This window comes from Camelus ferus, chromosome 5 (genome assembly GCF_009834535.1).
Source record: "Camelus ferus isolate YT-003-E chromosome 5, BCGSAC_Cfer_1.0, whole genome shotgun sequence".
Lineage (NCBI taxonomy): Eukaryota > Metazoa > Chordata > Mammalia > Artiodactyla > Camelidae > Camelus > Camelus ferus.
In genome coordinates this window covers 92,527,453-92,535,183 of record NC_045700.1, presented here as the reverse complement: position 1 = coordinate 92,535,183, position 7,731 = coordinate 92,527,453, and the positions used below count along the sequence as shown (strand labels likewise).

The 7,731-nt window shown below is 51.1% G+C and overlaps 1 long non-coding RNA gene across 1 annotated transcript; it reads right to left on the bottom strand.

Moving 5' to 3' along the window:
• Positions 1–459: 459 nt before the first annotated feature.
• LOC116663809 lies at positions 460–6,910 on the bottom strand. The gene is made up of 3 exons (XR_004320164.1): positions 6,129–6,910; positions 5,442–5,666; positions 460–3,051 (listed from the first exon to the last, which is right to left on the bottom strand). It is a non-coding gene; the product is annotated as an uncharacterized LOC116663809 (long non-coding RNA).
• Positions 6,911–7,731: the final 821 nt, after the last annotated feature.

Here is a 7,731-nt window from a genome sequence, read left to right as displayed (position 1 = left end):
ACAGTAAGAAGGAACAGAGGGGAGAGGGCTGGTGGTCAGGGAGCTGGGGGAGTTAGGAACCACATGGCCGGCCGATGACCACAGCAACAGCCAAGGGCTGGGCCTCCCAGAGAACTGGACAGTTCTCCTGATTTTCTCTCTACCCTGGTGAACTTGACTGGCGTGTCGTGACTGAGGCACGGGTGGTGAGGGAGCCCTTGTAGTCTTTGGCCCGGGAGGGGGAAGGGGGGTTCTTGCAAAAGGAAAAAATGTTGTTACAGAATTAGAAGAAGGCTTGAACAGTATGATTTTAAGACTAAAGATTCAGCCTAGTTTAAGCCAGGCTAAGGCGGTTCCAGTGACCATATGCGAATGAGGTACATAAAAGCCTTTCCAACACCTCGTTCTTTTCCAAAGCTGAGGAGTTCTGGAAATGGTCCATAAAACACACCACTGAAAGGTTATGTCTGAAGAACAGAATTTATGTAATGTCCTCACATACATAGGACAAGAGTCACATTCAGAGCACGGTGAGCGGTAAAGGAAGTTGGGGATGTCAGGGGACAAACTGGCAGGGGTAACTGAAGTTAGAGACGGACTTAGCTAGCTAATGCCACGTAACAAGTTACCACAAACTTAGCAGCTTAAATCTATAGACTATGCTCTCTATTTGCAGATTCAATATCTGCTAGAATTTTGATACAAGTCAAGTAAAATTTACATGGAATCTCGAAAAATCAATCATCGCAGTGCTGTCACTGTCATTTGCAAATATCTGCAGAATGGTAAAAATTGGTGTTGCTGGGTGCACACGTTCCCAGCGGAGGTGGAACAGATGATGCTCTGACTTCTTGTTTCAGCCCTCACACTGCAAACAAGAGTCCTCTTTGTGGCCTATTTCGTGCCACATTTTTCACATTTTTGTGCTTACTGGTAATTTCACTGTTTAAAGTGCCCCCCCCCCCCGCCCCCAGCAGAATGCTGAAGTGCTGTCCAGTGTCCTGAGCACGAGAAGGCTGTGATGTGCCTTCTGGAGAAGATACATGTGTGAGATAAGTTTCATTCAAGCATGAGTGAGTGTGCTGTTGGCTGTCAATTCCATGTTAATGAGTCAACACGTGTGTTAAATACAATGTCTTTAAACAGAAACACATGTAAAATAAGGTGATGTGTTGATCGGTTGATGAAAATGTAGTGATCAGAGTCTGGCAGGAACTGACCTCTGTGTTTCTCCAGGAGCAAAGGCATGAGTTCATTTCTCACAGTGACATCACAGAACACAACTATCGTGAATAATGAGAACTGGCTACATTTATTCTCTCCCAGTTCCTGCAGGGCAGGTGTCTGTGCAGGGCTTCCCTTGGTCCTCCGTTCAGGGTCTCAAAAGCTGCACCCCACTTAGGAGCTGGGGGTCTCCAAGCCTGTGTGGTTGTTGGCAGAATGCAGTCCTTGTGGCTACAGGACTGATGTCGTTTTCAGCTGGCTGGTGCCTGACTGCTCTCAGCAAGGGGAAGCTGCGGTAGTTCTGTGCCATGTGTTTCTCTCGCAGCCCAGAAGTTCACTTCTTTAGACCAGCAGGCGAACCTTTCATTCCAGTTGCCTGTGAGGGAGTCTCACATAGCCTAACGTAACCACGGGAGGGGTTAACCCACACAATGCAACCTACCCCAGCGAGGGACATCCTGCAAGCTGGTCACAGGTTCCACCCACACCTGAGGGGAGGGGATAACATAAGGGTATGACCCACTGGGGGTCACGTGAAGGTGTGTTTGCTATAGAGGTATATCAAAACCTTCCAGAAGATTCCATGCAAACTTGGGGAAGATGAGATGTTTACCCAGGAAACATCTAACAATTCTGAAATTAACATTGGCAGAAAATAGATGTGTCATCGAGAGTGCAGGTTGATGGGGAAGGATGCTGGTTGGACACCGGGGTCCTGTCCAGCTCTGTCACTAACTACCTGCAGTCAGATCACGGGGCCTCAGCTTTGCCCGCTCGGTGTAGCGGGCCAGCTGTTCAGAAATCCATGGACCAGGGACCTGCAGACATTTTAAAAAGATTAAAGCAGTGAACTCAAAGAATCTCAACCAGGCTATAAGTGCCCAGGGAGGCCTATTCTGTCCTATTTTGCTTTGTTAAGAATTCTTCAAGGGGCCCCTCTTTCAGGGTACAATGTCAGTGGAGTGAAAGTGTCAAGGCCCAGAATTATGGAAATAATTATATTCCCCGTTAGCTAGGTCTCCGTCAGTGCACATCGAGCCCACAGTCTGTGGGTCGCTCCCTGACAGGCCCCATGGATGAGGAGCTCAGAAAGGTCTGTTCCACGTCTGGAGCCTGTGGTTCAGTAAGAACTGGGGTGAAGGATGGGCCTAGGACACCCAGAGTTGCTCAGTTACGGGGGTACGTGTCATCATGGTTATCCCAGGGCACCATAATTATTATCCTAGGATCTGATGGTCCCCGTAGTGCTACTGAGGTAGCCTTAAGTTCCTCAGCCTTCCTCCTCAATCTAGAAATCACAACAGGAATTGGGTTCTGGGGTGGCCCCCCAGTGCGTTAGTGCGTGTGGCCTAATTACGCTCTGTTGGGGAGGACTACACACCAACAGGGCTCTGTCTCTTTAAGAATTACTTTCAGACTGCAGTCCCTTTGTTTTGTTTGTCTTTCATTTGGAGTCCAAAATCCATTAGCCATCGAGCCCCCGCTCCTGCAAGGGGCATTCAGACACGACTGCGGATGGCAGGACAAAGCTCGGGCCTTGTGCTCCGGGCCAGGTTTGCCCGGGGGCCTTCTTCGGACAGAGCCTCTTTCGCTAACATTTGCTTTTCCAAAGTCATCTTTCCCGGACAAAGGCTTCTTTCTACATAGATGACTCCTAATGACCTTTTTTTTTTTTTTTTTTTTTTTCTTTTCCTCTAAGGATATTTGTTTCTAAGCCTTACAGAAACAGAGTCCTAATTCTAAATTCAGTCCAGAGGCGAGTGACTCTCTGCAGAGACACGGAGCGTTAACAGCGTCACAGTCTTGCCTGATCAGACCAGCTTTCCTCTCTCAGATTCAACGTTACTTCTCTGCAAAACAAAGAGACTGAGTTAGATGACTTCCCGGTTCCTTTTTCCTACTCTAAGAGGCGGACGTGGGGAAGCGACCTTGCTCTCTACCTGGACGCCGGCGCTTCAGGTCGCCAGACGCACTCACCCAACAGCTTCCTGTGCCCCAGGCAGGCCGGCTGGATAAGAATCACAGGGTCGGGGCAGGAATTTGTGTTTGTAACAATCCCCTCTCCCCGCCGTGGCTTCCATGAGCAGTTACGCTGAAGATCAACTGGGTGGCCTTTGTTTCAGCTCGTGAGAAAAAGCAACCCACTCAGAAAAACAGGAGGAAAACCTGCTTATTCTGCTGGTTAAACAGTCTGCCTCTTCTCGGGGACTCAGGTGAGCTGGTGTGTGGCCCAGAAAGAAAACACAGCAAATCACTATGGAAAACAGTTGCTTTTGCTGGAGCAAGTGGCCTCCCCACCCTGCCAGCTTTCACCCAGGCTTCAGCCCCTGTGATGGGCAAAGACAAGTTCATAAGGTGCTGACCCCGGAAGTGTGACAACTGCAGAAAGCAGAATAATTTATAAACTCACGCCGCCCTTCTTCATTCTGACGACTCCATCCTTTCGGCCAATCTACCTGAAGGTGATTGAACCCCGCTTCTATTTTGTTTTATTTTATTGGAGGATTGGAAGGCAGACTTCCTATTCATTTACCTAGTTTTCACCCATGAAGACACAAATCAAAATTCTATCAGGAAAGTAATAGGCGTCACTTATCCCTGTTTTGAGGACGGATGGAGGCTCGGTGATCATCCTGCCACGGGAAATTGAAGGAAGTCAATCTTTGTTTCATTGTCCTGAAGCTATTTCTCACAGAACTCAAGCTCCCCCCCCCCCCCCGCTTGGATTAATGAAAGCTTCTAGTCCTGGTACTCTTTATTTTGGAGGAAAGATAAATAATGAAAGCTCGGCCTGGTGATGCCATCATGAACAGTCAGTGCTGGGAGGCGTTGGTCCTGCTCCCTTCTCTCGGGCTGTGGGGTACCTCGCCTCCAGGAGGACTCAGTTGTTCATAAGCGCATCCAGCTCTCCCAGGGGGATCACGCTGAGACCTCAGTGTGCTCCGTGCTGTATTCTAACACCTGGTTGCGGTGGGGGGAGGGGGGTCTTCCAGGGTTGCCGGCTCTCCCAGGGAACCACTGGGGGATGGGCTCTGGGTACCACCCCGATGTGTGGTGGGGGTGGACGCCGCCTGGTGCAGCGCGGCGTGCTTCATTTGCTTCCTAGCCGTGTTCGTCTGCTTTGTTTTGTTTTGTCCTCCTGAGAGCTGCTAAGAATGGTGCCGAGTGAACAGAAAACAATCCAGTGATTTGGATTAGATGAGTTCAGTGACATGGAAAGCTCCAACCAAGCTTCTCAAAAGGGTTTTACAGTTTCAGAAAATGAGCTGGGGACGTATTTTGGCCTCACCCAAATACCATCCTCGATCCTGCATCTCTTTTCATGACAAAATCTTTGGGTTTCCAGCCTTCACAGCTTTAGAACATGACCTTCCTAGGACACCTCCCTTATCCTGTGCTTAGAAAGAGGTGGTCAGTGAGTTGGGTCAGTGGTTGCCTCTGCTCTGGGCTGTGGTTGGAGCGGTCTGGTCTGAGCGAGGGGATCAGGGTTGGTATTTGTGGGGAAGGAGGTGAGAGTATGAGATTATGGACCAGTGGGCCCAGGCGCTCCCTAATTCTACCTCTCGCCTCCCCATGAGGTCTCTGAAGCGGGCATTTACTCAGAGGAAAATCTCAAGGGAGCAGCACACCAACAGCTGTAGCTCTGATTCCACGCGCTAAGCTCCAGCAGACTTTGGGCCGAGAAGGTCCGCACCAGATGGTGAACCAACATGGCCCGAAAGGTTAGGCCAGAGAAACCATTTCATTCTGAGGCTGAGACACCTGTTCACTCTGGATGTCTGTCTCAGGCCACTCAAAGGTCAGGGATGCTCACGTGTGAGCTTCTAGCCTCAGCCATGTGGGGAGAAAACAAAGGGAGCTTAGAGAAGCCAAGGAGAAGTGGTCTGGGAATCCAGCCAAGCTGGTGGAAGGAAAATTCCCAAAGAGGAGATCCACACCCTCTGCTGGACCTTTAACTTCTTGACATTCCGGCTACGGTCTTGGGGTGATTTCATACATTTCACCTTTGTCTCCCCAGGTGAACTGGGAGAGGGGGGATGTGGAGGAGCAAGGCTTGAGTCAACAGTCCCTCCATCTTTGTTTTCCCTCTGAGAGCCCAAGGGACTTAACGCTGGACTTGGGCTCAAGCAGGAATGTTGCTTTTCCTGTACTCTGGGATGTGGATGTGAGCAGCATTTCAGGGGAGAGCTGGCCACACCTTCATGGGGTGGCCCCCCCCCCAATCTTTACTGACATACCTCTCACATCCATAAAGGATCAGTGAGTGCCTTTTGATAGTTCCACCAAAAGCCTTCAAGTTGGCCAGGATGTACCTTCAAATGAGGCTGCCTGATGGCGCCTGCACACCAGGCAAAGAAGAGCCCTCTCCGCTCATTGCACTCTGTCCTGGGGTCCATGGAGAGCCTCTAGGGTGAGTCCCATAGTGGGACCCCCAGAACATGACAGCACAAGCTAGTCTGATTCTGCAAAATAAAAATGACACAGAACACATACACCTACTAGAATGGCCAAAAGTTGGAACACTGACAACACCAAATGTTTGCAAGACTGTGGAGCAACAGGAACTCTCAGTCATTGCTGGTGGAAATGCAGAATGGTGGCAATGCTACTTTAGCAGACAGTCCTGTAGGACCCAATTGTCCCCAGTATTAGAAGCAAAGCTTCTCCTAGGCTCCTGGGTATGTGTTTGGTTCCCAGTCTGGCTTCCTTACGAATAACTAGGTCCTTCAGGACTTCCTGAGTGCCCTCTGCTTTGATGACAAGGCCACAATTCCCATTTCAGAGACAGTGTCTGCACACATTGACCGGCCAACACCAGCCAGTTATTTCTGTTTCAAACCAAAACACTAATTTGTGATGATTTCCCAGCAGCCTCGAAGAAATCAACCACAATGCAGGATTTGAAGCATATGAACAAAACTCACGTGGGTAGCTTCTTCCCAGACAGCTGGGGCCTCCGCACTCAACAGTTCCCTGGACACGGCTGGATTTGGTGAAGGTCAGCTTTGCTCCACCGAGACCACGGCCATCCTCTCGCTTTTATTTCAGACCCTTGCGGGGTGGTGGGCCACAGCTGGGCTCGGGCAGGGTGGGGGTGAACAGCTGCCCGGCCTCCCACATCTTCAGCCCTGAGGTTCTGATAGAAACTGTGAGACTGGCCTTCACAGGGCCCCTTTGTTCTTGTGGAGATTCCCAGGGCAGAGGCCTGATAAGCTGTCTTTATGACGCGGGTGGGTGATTGGGGCTCCGGGAGGGAGGAGCCAGGGCCCTGATTTACCTCTCACCTGCAAGAGAAGCGTCAGGAGCGCCGGCCTCTGCTGAGTTTTCACATGTGTCCCAGGACCTGCAGTTTCCGGGGTCCCCAGGTGGCGCTGAGAGAGGAAAGTCGTGTGACCCGGGGGCTGGGCTGGCGTGAGCAGCTGTGTCAGTGCAGGGGCAGCACAGGCGGATTGATTGTGGACACAGGCTGTTACGTCCGCCAGTGCTTGCAGTGCTTAAGGGGGGAGCCCAAGGGACGTTTATAAGGAAACTCGCTGGGTGAGATCACTTAGGGCGGAGACAGGCCGGGGCTGAGCCAGCGTTGCTGCTGGATTGCCCGCTGGGGGCTCCTTCCCCAAAAGCAGGTCTATGGGGGCTTGGCAGGGCAGAGTTTAAAAGGCTCTGATGCCCATAAAAATGTGTAGCCTTAATGAAAAAACAAGGACAGGTTAAAACACACCTGCTTTATGTAATGTCTGCGCAAAACGAACTTGGTTAACGTGCAAAATGCGATTGCTCCATCATAGCTGAAGGCAACAGGAAGAAGTTCTTAATCTGCAAGGCTCCTAATTAGACAAGTTACCGAACTGGATGAGAGCCCCCCTGCCACCCCAGCTCCCGACTCCTGCCTCTGCGTGGTCCCCCCAGAGCTGGATCCCACGGCTCCGCCCGCATACACACACATCTCCCCCCACAGGACTGGGAGCCACAGGGATGCTGTGTGGGGGCGCGGGCACCAGCTCGTTACCCGGCAGTCTTGCTACTCATCCTGTTTTCTCAGAACGCGCTTGCCTGGCAGCTCATGCCAAGTGGGAGAGAATCAGTTTCTGCAAAAACCAAACACAAGATATCAAGGGATAGACTTCCTTTGCTTCCCAAATGGAAGACTCTCGGGACAGAGGTGGCCCAGCTGGGCAGCGGTCCACACCATATCTCCATGGGCATGACTGTGCCAGCTGCAGTGACATTTATTAAAGGCCTCCTGTGAGCGGGTCGCTGTGCATGAGGAAGGCCTGAACATGATCCGTGTATTTAATCTTCTATGAAAAATTTCCCTCTGGGCTTCTGTCGGCTAAGAGTCGTGTGTCTCATTTTGATACAGCAGCCCCTCCTATGGCTTCAGACTTCTCTGCGGTCCCACCGCCGTCGCTGGGCCTCAGTTTTACTTTTGGTGTCTGAACTCTTGCTTTAATGTCCACCTGGGGACACCAGAGTCTCCAGGACTGGGGTCCCTGTGGTCAGTCTCCTTGGGGCCTGGAGTCCAGTGAC